This window comes from Mobula hypostoma, chromosome 2, assembly GCF_963921235.1.
Source record: "Mobula hypostoma chromosome 2, sMobHyp1.1, whole genome shotgun sequence".
Lineage (NCBI taxonomy): Eukaryota > Metazoa > Chordata > Chondrichthyes > Myliobatiformes > Myliobatidae > Mobula > Mobula hypostoma.
This window is the reverse complement of record NC_086098.1, coordinates 249,645,651-249,659,696: the sequence shown is the minus strand read 5'-3', so window position 1 is coordinate 249,659,696 and position 14,046 is coordinate 249,645,651. Positions and strand designations below refer to the sequence as shown.

The 14,046-nt window shown below is 42.9% G+C and overlaps 2 non-coding genes across 2 annotated transcripts; one reads left to right on the top strand and one right to left on the bottom strand.

Moving 5' to 3' along the window:
- Nucleotides 1-5,636: 5,636 nt before the first annotated feature.
- On the bottom strand, nucleotides 5,637-5,708 carry trnaw-cca (transfer RNA tryptophan (anticodon CCA)). The gene has a single exon. It is a non-coding gene; the product is annotated as a tRNA-Trp (tRNA).
- A 6,412-nt stretch (nucleotides 5,709-12,120) lies between these two features.
- trnar-ucu (transfer RNA arginine (anticodon UCU)) lies at nucleotides 12,121-12,206 on the top strand. The gene is given in 2 exon segments: nucleotides 12,121-12,157; nucleotides 12,171-12,206. It is a non-coding gene; the product is annotated as a tRNA-Arg (tRNA).
- Nucleotides 12,207-14,046: the final 1,840 nt, after the last annotated feature.

Genomic DNA, 14,046 nt, shown 5'->3' with positions numbered 1-14,046 from the left:
TTTCATACATTTTTTTTTCAATCGTGTGTGTTTGTTCCTTTTCCTCCCTAATCCATCCTGCTTCTTGATTGTGGATCATCCTGTTTGACCAGATATTAGACCAAAAGTTCATCTTTATGTTTCTTGGTAATTTTGTGTTGGCCTTGGTGACGTAATCGTCGAATTGAGTTTCAATGTTTTGTATGAATCTTTTCCATTGTTTCTGAACTGATAATTCTGTCGTCTTCTTCCAGCGCATTTCATGTATCTATTTAAGCTACCGTTCCTAATGTTTCCGTTTTGTTTCTTACTCTTGTAACGCTCTGTAAGGTTTCATTGCTAATGTAATGGTTTCTCTGTAGCAGCAATGTTTTGGTTATGACTAGGGATAACGAGGGCCTTGGAAGGTGCGCAGTACAATGAGAGGAGTGTTGTTTCTTCTTTGTATATCAGAGAAAAGGGTTTCACGATCTTTTTGTCGGCGAGGAATGAGGGATGAAGAGAGAAGACGCGAGTGGAGAGAGCTGGTAGACCGCAGGACGGAGTGGACTTGGAGTGAGGATCCGGGTGTCAACGATGCTCGGAGGAGGCCGATGAGGAACAAATGGACAGACAATCGTGAGCTCCAACGAGCACAATAGACTGTTTCATTAAAATGGCCCTTTTTTCTGTTTGTTTTCTTTACTAATCTAATTCTCAGATTAAGAATTATAAAGCTAAATAATTAATTGCATATGGTGTACAAATTTGGCTGGGCCTGAGGCTGTCTTCCCCTGGACAAATGCATGAAGGCCGAACCTGACGGTTAGACTCTCTTCTGCCATTTCCGGTGTTCCCAATTCAATACTCAGTTTTCAGTTTTTGCTGAAGATTAGCCCTATTTCGGAGCCATTGCGCTCCACTGCCGTTAAATGGAGCACCGTATGTTATTGTGCGTACTTCTTGAAATGTTTCGAGTTTTCCTAGATGTTGTGGTAATACAATATGGTTGAGAGTATTAATAATTATATTTATACTTCTCAGCTCAAGCTGCTAAAACCTGAAGTGCGGGCATTGTCAACCACACTCATTTCTCAATTGCTAGGAACTTTCGGACTATTGTAGTGGTTAGTATCGTGGCTTTCTGAAGATTTAGCTAGATATTACCGTGTAGCCCGATTTTTGATGTTATAGAGCAGTACCTTGGGATGATACCAGCTGCAGATATTACCACCAGGAAAATGTATACCCTGGTCCTATCTCAAAGTCTTAGTAAGTCTTAACTGGACATAATATAATTTGTGGTATTCTGACTCTAGATCTGTATCAGACTTGTATGTATAGTAAGGTCTGATTTCTTTGAGTTTGTATTTTAAAGCGAGATTTTGGTGAATGATATTTGCTACTTAATTGTGCCTGGGTAAGTAGTCAGATAAAAATAAACTGCTACAGGATCCTGCAATATGCTGGATTGTTTCTGGTTTTCGTTGGCAATTTCTATATTTATCATCTTGAATACGTTGGGCTTTTAGTATGCCTTTTTGATATTTTTGTGTTGGCCACCTGGACCTGCCTTGCCCACAAAGAGCCCTTCTGTTTTTGAGAAAGAGGTCTCTAACTCTGAGCCAGGCGTTTGACCATCCTTGTCAACATCTAGTCTGCTCGCATCGTGGGGACGTCTTCAATGGACGGTCATATTCTTTCATTGGTTAACTTTTTCTTCAATTGTGATAATACCATCATTTTTCTGGGTTGTGCTCTCCTTTAAGTTTAGTGGTGAATACTTCTTATCAGAATTCCATATGCATGCGTGGACCGCTGATTCTTGTTTTCGTTCAGAAAGTATATCGTTAGAAATTTTATCTGACTGTTGTGCAGATTTTTAATATCTGTTATCCCTCTTCCTCCTTCTGTTATAACTAGGTTAATCTATGTGCATTCGAATTTGCATAATATTTTCTGAATGATGTCATTTCAGTTCTTATTATTTTAATATTCCATATCGATTTCAGACCAAGATATTACGTCGAAAGAATACATTAATATAAGTATAGCGGAAGCGTTTATTACAATTGTTATATTTTTATTCATGGTCTTAGTTTAGCAGAATTCCTTAATCCTTGAAGTAAATTCTGTCAGAAGTTTTCCTTTTATCGAATTATGCTCAATTTTTTTTCCTTGTACGCTTCTTAGCCTCATCATGGCAGTAGAGGAGGCCATGTATGGACATATCTGAATGGGAGTGGGAAGCAGAGTTGAAGTGGGTGGCTACTGGGAGATCCTGTCTGTTGTGGCGGACGGAGCCGAGGTGCTCGACCAAGCGGTCCCCCAATCTGCGTCGCGTTTCACCGATGTAGAGGAGGCCGCACCGGGAGCACCGGATGCAATAGATGACCCGGTCTACTGCCAGTCTACTGCATCTACTGCCATGATGAGGCTAAACTCAGGTTGGAGGAGCAACACCTCATATACCGTCTAGGTAGTCTCCAGTCCCTTGGTATGAACATAGAATTTTCCAACTTGCGGTAATTCCCTCCCCCTCCGTTCCTCTAGCCCTATGTCACTCTGCCCCCTCCCCCAGCTGCCTATCACCTCCCTCGTGGTTCCGCCTCCTTCTATACGCATTGTGTTTTCCCCTATTCCTTCTTCACCTTTCCTGCCTATCCCCTCCCTGCTTCCCCTCCCTGCTTCCCCTCCCCTCCCCCACCCCTTTATCTTCCCCCTTACTGGTTTTTCACCTGGAACCTACCAGCCTTCTCCTTCCCACCCTTCCCCCACCTTCTTTATAGGGCCTCTGCTCCCTCCCTCTTCAGTCCTGACGAAGGGTTCCAGCCCGAAACGTCGACTGATCGTTTCCACGGATGCTGCCCGACCTGCTGAGTTCCTCCAGCGTATTGTGAAGGTATAACTTATTTCGTTGTTTCTGATTTGTTATCCAATATTCGTCCGTTTCAGCAAATAAGAGAGTGGGTTTAAAGTTAGACAGAAGTGGACTTAAAAGAGTCGCATGGGAAAATGCATCAGCTTATTTTGATAACGGTGTCTGTTTAATTTTTTGTTATTAGTCGACAGGGTGATGATGGTACGTCAATGCTTCATCGGATGTTGCAGGATTACTGTGCTCAATTCTGGTAACCTCACTACAGGAAGGATGTGAAAACCATAGAAAAGGTGCAGAAGAGATTTACAAGGATGTTGCCTGTATTAGGGAGCATGCCTTATGAAAATAGGTTGAGTGAACTCGGCTTTTTCTCCTTGGAGCGACGGAGGATCAGGGGTGACCTGACAGAGGTGTACAAGCTGATGAGAGGCATTGATCGTGTGGATAGTCAGAGGCTTTTCCCCAGGGCTGAAATGGCTGACACGAGAGAGCATAGTTTTAAGGTGCTTGGAAGTAGACAGAGAGGCGATGTCAGGGGCAAGTTAGAGAGTGGTGAGTGCGTGGAATTGGCTGCCGCCGGTGGTGGTGGAGGCGGAAACGACAGGGTATTTTAAGAGACTCCTGGATGGATACATGGAGCTTAGAAAAATAGAGGGCCGTGCGTAGGCCTGGGTGGTTCTGGGGTGGGACATGTCCGGTACAGCTTTGTGGGCCGAGGGGCCCGTATTGTGCTGTAGGTTTTCTACGTTTCTATGTCCTATGTTTCTAATTTCACAAGTATTGGGTGTAGTTTATATATATTAAAAACTTCTATTAGCATACAATAGAATGTTAGAATGGATGACAGAATCAAATTCCTTTGGGTTGTCGTTGTAGGAACATGGAACATTTCTGCTATTCCACCGGGCTTGATTTAGAGTTACGGAATATAATTTCACTTGTTCCTTACAGCCTCCTTTCTACTCTTCTGAAAGTATATTGTGATTATGTAAATGAGTTGTGATTAGTTGCAAGATACATGTTACATTTTTATATGAAATAGTAGGACGATACTTTATCCTTTTTAGGATAAAGATATGTTTTACCTTTTGTTAAAAAAATTCAGGCACTCTTTCAGGATGTTTTTATATAACTTTCAGCATATCCATTGCAATTTCAGGTATTTGCATTTCTTCAATGTTGTATGTGTGTTCTTTTTCCTCCCTAATCTAGTCTTTATTGTGCGTCACTCTGATGGCCAGCTATTAGACCAAAAATTCATGATCTCAGTGTTCGTTGGTAATTGTGTGCCTCTCGGTTCTAAAGCGAAAATGCATTGTGTTTTATACCTACAGACAGGTTTCCGTTTCAGCCATGGAGAAGAGACGCTGACAAGCGCACCGCCCAATCTAGGTACAGATGTGTCTGGATTTGTTTCAGGGCCAGTGCGGGCGGGGGGGGGGGGCGGTGTCGGAGTGGTGTTTGTGGGCGCAGCTGATTTTAAACCGCTAGATGTCTCCTCTCGGCACATTGCGTCTCAGATCCCAGACCGCCCAGCAGAGCAAGAAACCGAGCCCCGGTTCCGCACTTGTCCTTCGGATCTATGCGGCTGAGCGGTTCATAGTCCGGCAAGTTCTGCAGACTCTGCCTCCCGCTGCCGGAGTCCGGTGTTGTCGTCTCCTCCCGTCCAGGGAAGTGGTGCTGCTGCGTTATTATCATGTTACCCCTCAGCTCAATCTCATAAAAGCTCAGGTGCCGGCATAGCCAAGCACACTGATTTGTCAATTGCGAGGAACTTCCGGACTGTTATAGTAGAGTTTAGCATTCTGACTTTCTAAAGATTTACATATATATTACTGTGTAACCCTAATAGTTTAATGATATTTTTTTGTGCCTTTCGGATGACACCAGCTGTAGATATGACTATCGGGACAATTTGTATCTTGTTCATGTTCCAAAGTCTTTCAATTTCCTCTTTTAATTCAGCATATTTCTGTTGTTTTTCACATTTTGATTTCTGTGAGTTCATTGTGTTTGGAATAGCTATATTTATTAAATAATTTGTTTTTCCTTGCTTAACCTTTATTATTATATCCGGGTAGATATTATGCATTGTCCTTTTTGAAGTTACTGATCGGTCAGAATGTAATTGGTGGTATTCTGACTCTAAAATTGGATCAGGCATGTATTTATATTATTACTATTATTATCATTATTTTCCAGTGAAGCTTCAGTTAAGGTCTCTACATGGAGATACTTTATCGAATCGTTTACTTCAATTGACATTCCAATGTTACAATTGTCACTTAAGATGGAAAGAACGAAACACTTCGGGAAGCGTAGAGCAACCTTTGATTTTGAATGCCAGTAGTCTGCTATCCCAGGCTATGGAGCTGTGATTCAAAGGAAAGAACCTGGAGAAGACATTCCTGTGACCCCCTTTTCGACTGTTTAATCCTTGTCAATCTTTAAGACTTGCGTGGTTCTGGTGCTAACGTTCAATCAGCCAGGTGAAACCTTTCTTCGGCTTTTCGAAGGAGGATAAATAATAATGAAAATATGAAGGGAATGCAGAATGTCTTGAAAATATAGCTACTTCTTTCCACGGATGCTGCCTGAACTACTGAATGTTTGCACAGCTTTCTGTGTCTTTATCAGACTCCAGCGTCCGCAAGTTTTCTAATAAAAGGGGGGATTTTGTATTTAGACAACGCAAAATATCAACAATTCCTTGCTGAACTTAGCCAAAGATGAGAAATAGCTGTACATCTGTCAGTTGTAGCGAACACTATGATGACAAAACGCGATACGACGTTAGTGACCCCGACGTGATTCGAACACGCAGCCTTCTGATCTGGAGTCAGACGCGCTACCGTTGCGCCACGAGGTCTGGCAGCAGTAAATAGGTTATTAAATAATCTGCCGTAGAGCGACAGCTTCACTAGCTACGGAGCAGATTTTCCATGCCTTTGTCTAGACCCTGAAGGCGGAGAGCTGCCAGTCTCTGACTGAGCCATTCCGGATTCCGTCTTTCTCTTTATTGACCTAGCTCTTCCACAAACAGTAGTGGCACAGTTTACTGTCACATTTTAATATTCGTTTAATTTCACCAAGTGGAATTAAAATCGACCTTCCGGTCCCTGCCTCCTGCTCGCTCAGTAATTTAGCGGCAGACACATTCGTCGATTGGGGCCAAGACGCTACCTCATATGCTCTGACACTGGGAGTTCTGGATTGTCTCTTTATTTTACACCGGCTCGGCATGCAGAACTTCATCTTCCGGCCTGATGTCTTTACAATTATCCCCATCCTGCACTGAGAATATATCTTGAGTGCCTCGACCCAAAATGTCAACTGTTTATTCCTCTCCATAGATTCCGCCGGGGCAGCCAAGTAGTCAGGCTTTTTGTTCTGTGTTGCGACGGAAATTCACAGTGTGAAACCAGGAGAAACGTGTTGAAGTATTGCCCCAGTTTCTGCTTTAAACCACCGGCTGAATGAAATTTCATCTTTCCAGTTTCTCTAAACTCAGTCAACTCAGGAGGTACAATCTGCCTCAGGAGCTGCTGATTCAATTCTATTCAGGAATAATCCAGTCTGTTCTCTGTTCGTCCATCACTGTCTGGTTTGGATCAGCTACCAAACAAGACAAGAATAGACTCCAAAGAACCGTCAGGGCTGCGGAAAGGATTATTGGTGTGAAGCTGCCCTCGATCCAGGACTTGTATGCATCTAGACTCAGGAAGCAAGCAAGCAGCATCATTGTAGACCCATCACACCCCGGACATCACCTGTTCCAACTCCTTCCTTCTGGTAGGCGCTTTAGTTCACTGTATGCCAGGACAAATAGGTACAAGAACAGTTTCTTTCCGTATGCCATCAGTCTTATGAACACTTGAATTTTAGTCTATTATAAACCGTCCACCTGTACATACACAGGTATACGTCATTGTATATAGTTCACGATTATTTGCACTATTGTTTTGTTTGCTTTTTGATTCTGTACAGCGAGAGCTCAGGGAAACCGACATCAAATTCCCTGTATGTGTCCACATACTTGGCGATAATAAAGGATTCTGATTCTAAATGTCCAGCTAGTCCATTTTCACTTAAACAGGTGTATAGGTAAAAAGGCTTGCGGGTTTCGTGGTGTTGTGGTTAACACGGTTGTATAATTTTGCACGTTCGGACCTGGACGAGACCAGAATTTCTATTCGTGCTCTAGTACTGCGGGAGAGTGCATGTTTTGGCCTTGCCTATTCACATTGGTAACACCTGGCCGAATGTCCTTTTGCAGTTTACAAGAAACCAATCAATCCTCTGTGCCAACCTCAAGCTGGGTGAAGGGCACAACTACCTCAATGCCATGCATCAGTATGAACACAATTACTCCCAACATGTTCTCGCAGTGTCTGAATCTCTCGTTCCGTCCACATCCAAATCTCGTCTCCACTTCCGCTTCTTTCCCCGTGTTTCCTCGGTCGGTGCTTTTTATTGATAATTAAGATTTACTTGTTTTCTTTGCATTTCAGAATAAAAACTCCGTCTAGCACACACAAGAATGAACTCACAGGACCACATGCGGATTGTGAAAAATATGCCGTTCCAAAGCCCAGCCTGGACCTAGAGGAGCTAATTTCAGTTGTGACGGGGTTGTAGTTAAGATTGCTATCCAGTGGGAATAGGCCCATGGATTTAATGTTTACTAATACCGAGAATAACTCTTCAAGATATTTCATTCATCAGACTCACTTGTCTGTACTTAACAATCAACTGCATGTGTCTGTTCCGATCTCAATACACAGAAAATGTTTGAGGAACGAAGAAGGCCAGGCAGGATCCATGGCAAAAGGGGAAACAGTCGACATCTCAGGCCTTATCCGTTATCCAGCGTTTTGTCTGTGTGTGTGTTGCTTTGGATTTCCAGCATCTGCAGATTTTTCTCGTGTTTCTATTCCAATCTGCCGGTGTGGTTCAGGCTAACAGTGGCAGTGTTTCTGTGGTATAGTGATTATCACGTTCGCGATACATGCGAAATTTCGTTCATTAGAAAACAAGCAGAAACATGCGGAGATGTTTTTGCTGAAATCATTTCAGTTGAAAGGGAAACGACCAGACGGATATTCAGTTGAGCACAGATATTGCTCCACGCAAAACCGATAGCAGTCCCTCGCTCACAAAATGCTGAAGGAAATCAGCAGGTCAGGAGGCCATGACTTTATACTGTATATATTTAAGGCTGAAATTGATAGATTCTTGACTGGTCGGGGCATGAAAAGATAGGAGAGAAGGTAGGAGGTTGGGATTGAGAGGAAAATTGTATCAGCCATGATGAAATGGCGGAACAGACTCGATGGCCAAACGATTAAACTCTGCTCTTATATCTTTGTGGTCTTATGGTCTAATAATGCAATGTTGTCAGTATTCTCCTTGGGCATCTTTAGTGCCTAGTAAAAACTTGAACAAAACATAAATGTGCCATTTTCCAGTAAAGCTAAAATTTGTAATGTAATAGGGAATGTTAACTAAAACAGAATATATCAAACAGTAATAGAAATATTGGAAGAATTCAGTCACTCAAGAAGCAACTATAGATGAAGAAGTCAGTCAATATTTTTAACCCTATCAGGTGATAGACAGCATGTATATGTAAAATGCGGGTTTCTACCCATGCTGCTGATAACCTGATGAAAATGAACCTCAGAACTCATCATTTGACCACCTGAGACATAACAGACTGCTAGAATCTGAAGCAGAAGGTAAGCTGTTGGAGTATCTCAGTGGGTTGAGCATCATCTACAGAGGCGATGTGTAGGTCGACATTTTAGGTCAACAATTTGCGTCAAGACTGTAGGGTCTGATTATTCCTGATACAGGGTCTTGACCCAAAACATCAACTATCCCTTTGCTTCCACAGATTCTGGCTAACACGGTGAGTTCCTCCAGCAGTTTTTTCCCCTTAGCACCTGATGTGTCATAACTTAATTTTAATTTTTAAAAGCTTGATTACGTTGTTCTGACTTTATAATCTCAAATGTTATAAACAATATCACATTGACTTATCAAAGTGAATTTCTGTAATTATAACATACAGATCTGTATTACTAAAAGGTTAAAAAAAACTTTATTTCGCGTTTTAGAAAGCATATTTGAAAGCCGAATGAAAGAAAACAAGCCTGGTTTAGATGCAGTGAGTATACATTAGTGTGATTGGTTTATCGAATGTAACAATAATCTACAGCTTTTAACTTAGATTTATTCTTCCTGTTTTTATATACTTCTTAAAAACCGAGTCCTTTCTCGCATGTTGTTTCCTCTGACATTGGCGACCCAACTGAACAGCCAATTTGCCCCAAGTGAGCATTTACAGTGCATTATTTGAACATTGCATTTTACTATGGGTGGTGTACAGCATATACCATGGAGGGCCAAAGATATTTTAAAGCTTGTGACTCTTTATAGTTAATAAGTATAATGCTAGGACATGCATTTCCAGTCGTGGTGTATTCTAAATTATTTCCTATTTACGGAAAAGTTTGCCTACTGTAATGAATGCTATTCTAAGTTAATGAATTCCACAAATCTTCAGTGCATTGTTAGGATTTAGACAGGGCTCAGAAATAGAACAGGAAATATTAGACTCTAAAGCATTATTGGAGGGAAAATGTAAGGAGCAAAGATATTTAATGATTGCTAATACAAATTCTAATGGCAATCCCCAAATGGAAATTGAAACAGTCATTTGCTTGGAACATTAGGTGTTTTATTTTTATATTTGAACTTCTACTTAATTTTCTGTATCTTTCCAACTCCAATAGCTCTGCATTTATACAAGTTTTTGGTAAGACATGAAACTTTTAACTATTCCTCTGAACTTCTCAAGTGAACTTTTTGTCCCATGGACCATTTCTTTTGTTTTTATTACACAAGGGACTTGTATTGAACAATTGCAATGTAGATTTATTTGCTTAATATTATATCCCAGTTTATGGCAGTCAATTTATTTATCATTCATTCAAAGTTTGCCTTTTTTGAACTTTAAGCCCCACATTTTAATTCCCCTCTATATTAACAGTAGATAGGAATTCTATAGCCTATATTCCTCTGAAGGATCAATCATTGGAGGTGTTTAAAGAGAACCTAGATATTCTTTAAAAGATCAAAAAAATTATTAAATGTTGGAGTAGGCACAAAGGGTAACGGGTCCGCTTTTGCTCCTATTTTTTTTCTTTTATGGTACAATATTAATAAGGACACATAATCAGGACCATCAATTTGGTGAGTTACAGAAGAAAGTAGGACGAGGATGTCGATACTATCTGGTTGCTACAAGGACGTAAAGTTTGTGGGAAGAGGGCTAAGCAGAATGTAATGTGCAGAAATCCTGCATTGTGCAAGCTTGCAACACTGTGTGTCCAACAGAGTGATCAGCAGCACTGGGGCTCCACAGGGGACTGTCTTGTCTCCCTTTCTCTTCACCATTTACACCTCGGACTTCAACTACTGCACAGAGTCTTGTCATCTTCAGAAGTTTTCGGATGACCCTGCCATAGTTGGATGCATCAGCAAGGGAGATGAGGCTGAGTACAGGGCTACGGTAGGAAACTTTGTCACATGGTGTGAGCAGAATTATCTGCGGCTTAATGTGAAAAAGACTAAGGAGCTGGTGGTAGACCTGAGGAGAGCTAAGGCACCGGCAACCCCTGTTTCCATCCAGGGGGTCAGTGTGGACATAGTGGAGGATTACAAATACCTGGGGATACGAATTGACAATAAACTGGACTGGTCAAAGAACACTGAGGCTGTCTACAAGAAGGGTCAGAGCCGTCTCTATTTCCTGAGGAGACTGAGGTCCTTTAACATCTGCCGGACGATACTGAGGATGTTCTACGAGTCCGTGGTGGCCAGTGCTATCATGTTTGCTGTTGTGTGCTGGGGCAGCAGGCTGAGGGTAACAGACACCATCAGAATCAACAAACTCATTCGTAAGGCCAGTGATGTTGTGGGGATGGAACTGGACTCTCTGACGGCGGTGTCTGAAAAGCGGATGCTGTCTAAGTTGCATGCCATCTTGGACAATGTCTCCCATCCACTACATAATGTACTGGTTGGGCACAGGAGTACATTCAGCCAGAGACTCATCCCACCGAGATGCGACACAGAGCGTCATAGGAAGTCATTCCTGCCTGTGGCCATCAAACTTTACAACTCCTCCCTTGGAAGGTCAGACACCCTGAGCCAATAGGCTGGTCCTGGACTTATTTCATAATTTACTGGCATAACTTACATATTACTATTTAACTATTATGGTTCTATTGCTATTTATTATTTATGACGCAACTGTAACGAAAACCAATTTCCCCGGGGATCAATAACGTATCACTATGACTATGACTATATCTGTATCTATCGATCTATATATACATATGGATAGATAGGTGTATGTGTATGTATGTATATACATGTGTGTATATATGTGTATGTGTATTTATATGTGTGTGTGTGTGTGTGTGTGTGTGTATATATATATACATACATACCTACGTGTGTGTGTGTGTGTGTGTGTGTGTGTGTATATATATCTATATATATATATATATATATATATATCTAAGACTTTTGCACACTGTTGTAATTGTGAACGTGGGGCATCATGATTGTTGCATCGGTTGAAGATTACGATTCGTGAAAGAACTTACAGGCAAAGACCCTAACTGAAGTTTCACTCGAAAATACAACAAGGAAACCCGTCAGACAGTGGGAACCAGCAGCATCGATGCTACTGTTCTGAATTTAATCCTGCGGGTTTGAAAGTGATTTCTGAAATTTACCGTCAACGCCCAAGCAACTCACGGCGCAGTCCATCAGAAGCCGCATTGGATTTCTTCAGGGGGCAGGTTCTTGAGAAGTGTTTCACCACGTCTCCCTCTACAGGCTAAAAAATACATGCGGGTCTCTCAGAGCAGAAATTCACGCCGTACGATTCCTTCCAAATGTTTTTATTAATATAGAATTTACAAATACAGCACAGTCCTTCAAAGGAAATGAGCGCGCACCACCCAACTACACCATCCGATCCACTAACATAATAAAAAACAACGTGTGATTTTGTATCGAAGCCCAGCGAGGCACGTGGAAAACTTGTAATCATACAGATGGCGGCGGAACTGAACCCGAGTGGTAAACGGTCACACCACACACAGATGGCCCCTCAAGAGAACTATTAAGAAAGGATGAATAATGAGTCATTGCAATTTCTGCTGAATGATTTCTTTCCATCTGCCGACTGGCAGTCATCGGTAGGCTCTGTGGCGCAATGGATAGCGTATTGGACTTCTAGTGACATGAAGCAATTCAAAGGTTGTGGGTTCGAGTCCCACCAGAGTCGGTATTTTGTCCCGATTCTTTTATAACGACAATCGGCGTAAGAATTCCAATGATTGTTTACGACGACTAACGACTCAGAAGCTAGAGAAACAGGCCATGGATTTAAATAAACAACTCATTCACTTAAAACGGAAAGGAAGTCTCTAAACAACACACATCAAAGTTGCTGGTGAACGCAACTTCTGCCTGCTCTAGTTCTCTTTATTGCTAACTGCTGACGGGACAACAACCGTCTCGACTTCACCGCACCAGGTTCCCATTCCAACCTTACTCCTTCCGAAAGCTCTGCTCTCCACTCCCTCCGCATTAATCCTAACCTTACTATTAAACTCGCCGATAAGGGGAGTGCGGTTGTAGTCTGGCGTACTGACCTCTACCTCGCCGAGGCATAGCGACAACTCGTGGATACCTCCTCTTATTTACCTCTCGATCGTGACCCCACTGAGGAGCACCAGGCCATTGTCTCCCACACCATCACCGACTTTATCCGCTCAGGGGATCTCCCATCCACTGCTACCAACCTTATAGTTTCCACACCTCGCACTTCCCGTTTCTATCTCCTACCGAAGATCCACAAACCTGCCTGTCCTGGCCGACCTATTGTCTCAGCTTGCTCCTGCCCCACCGAACTCGTTTCTGCATACCTCGACACAGTTTTATCCCCCCTTGTTCAATCCCTTCCTACCTATGTTCGTGACACTTCTCACGCTCTTAAACTTTTCGATGATTTTAAGTTCCCTGGCCCCCACCGCTTTATTTTCACCTTGGATGTCCAGTCCCTATGTACCTCCATCCCCCATCAGGAAGGTCTCAAAGTTCTCCGCTTCTTTTTGGATTCCAGACCTAATCAGTTCCCCTCTACCACCACTCTGCTCCGTCTAGCAGAATTAGTCCTCACTCTTAATAATTTCTCCTTTGGCTCCTCCCACTTCCTCCAAACTAAAGGTGTAGCTATGGGCACCCGTATGGGTCCTAGCTATGCCTGCCTTTTTGTTGGCTTTGTGGAACAATCTATGTTCCAAACCTATTCTGGTATCTGTCCCCCACTTTTCCTTCGCTACTTCGACAACTGCATTGGCACTGCTTCCTGCACGTATGCTGAGCTCCTTGACTTTATTAACTTTGCCTCCAACTTTCACCCTGCCCTCAAGTTTACCTGGTCCGTTTCCGACACCTCCCTCCCCTTTCTAGATCTTTCTGTCTCTATCTCTGGAGACAGCTTATCTACTGATGTCTACTATAAGCCTACTGACTCTCACAGCTATCTGGACTATTCCTCTTCTCACCCTGTCTCTTGCAAAAATGCCATCCCCTTCTCGCAATTCCTCCGTCTCCGCCGCATCTGCTCTCATGATGAGGCTTTTCAGTCCAGGACGAGGGAGATGTCCTCCTTTTTTAAAGAAAGGGGCTTCCGTTCCTCCACCATCAACTCCGCTCTCAAACGCATCTCCCCCATTTCACGCACATCTGCTCTCACTAAATCCTCCCGCCACCCCACTAGGAATAGGGTTCCCCTTGTCCTCACCTACCACCCCACCAGCCTCCGGGTCCAACATATTATTCTCCGTAACTTCCGCCACCTCCAACGGGATCCCACCACTGAACACATCTTTCCCCCTCTCCCCTCTGTGCTTTCCGCAGGGATCGTTCCCTACGCGACTCCCTTGTCCATTCGTTCCCCCCATCCCTCCCCACCGATCTCCCTCTTGGCACTTATCCTTGTAAGCGGAACAAGTGCTACACATGCCCTTACACTTCCTCCCTTACCACCATTCAGGGCCCCAGACAGTCCTTCCAGGTGAGGCGACACTTCACCTGTGAGTCGGCTGGGGTGATATACT